Raw genomic sequence first — 610 nt, forward strand, 5'->3', positions numbered from 1 at the left:
GGTGTGAGACCAAGCCGGTAGGTGGTCAGTAAGGACCGCTCGTTCCATCCACTGGCTGCAGCAAGAGAGCGGAAGCGAAGGGCATATTCACGAGTCGACATCTTTCCTTGAGATAAATGATAAAGTTGCTCACCGGCTGATATCTCTCCATCAGGTTGGCCGAACACCTCCTTGAAGTGAGAAACGAAAGCTTGTATAGAACTAATGGCTGGACCAGCTTGCCTCCAGATCGTTTCTGCCCATTGGAGAGCTGGACCGGTGAGTAACGATGTGATGAATGCTATTTTTGACTGGTCGGTAGGATATAAAGTGGGTTGCATGGTAAATATGAGAGAGCATTGAAGCAAAAATCCGTTGCACTCCTCCGCCCCGCCAGAGTAGGGCGCTGGTCGGGCCATGGGACTGGAAGCTGCGGTTGCTGAAGAAGTGCTCGGTGGTGGTGGCGCTGGCGGTGCCGGTGGTGTGGGAGGCGCGATGGTAGGAGAAGATATTAAAATCCTCTTCAACGAATCCACCAGCTCTTGAAAGGGATCTGGAACACTCATGCTGTTACTGTCTTTAGGTCCGGGCTAACTGTTACGGAAGCAGACGGACAACAAGGTAGGTAGTG

Source organism: Siphateles boraxobius, unplaced genomic scaffold (genome assembly GCF_051911475.1).
Source record: "Siphateles boraxobius isolate OS27281-9 unplaced genomic scaffold, OSU_SipBor_1 3, whole genome shotgun sequence".
Classification (NCBI taxonomy): Eukaryota; Metazoa; Chordata; class Actinopteri; order Cypriniformes; family Leuciscidae; genus Siphateles; species Siphateles boraxobius.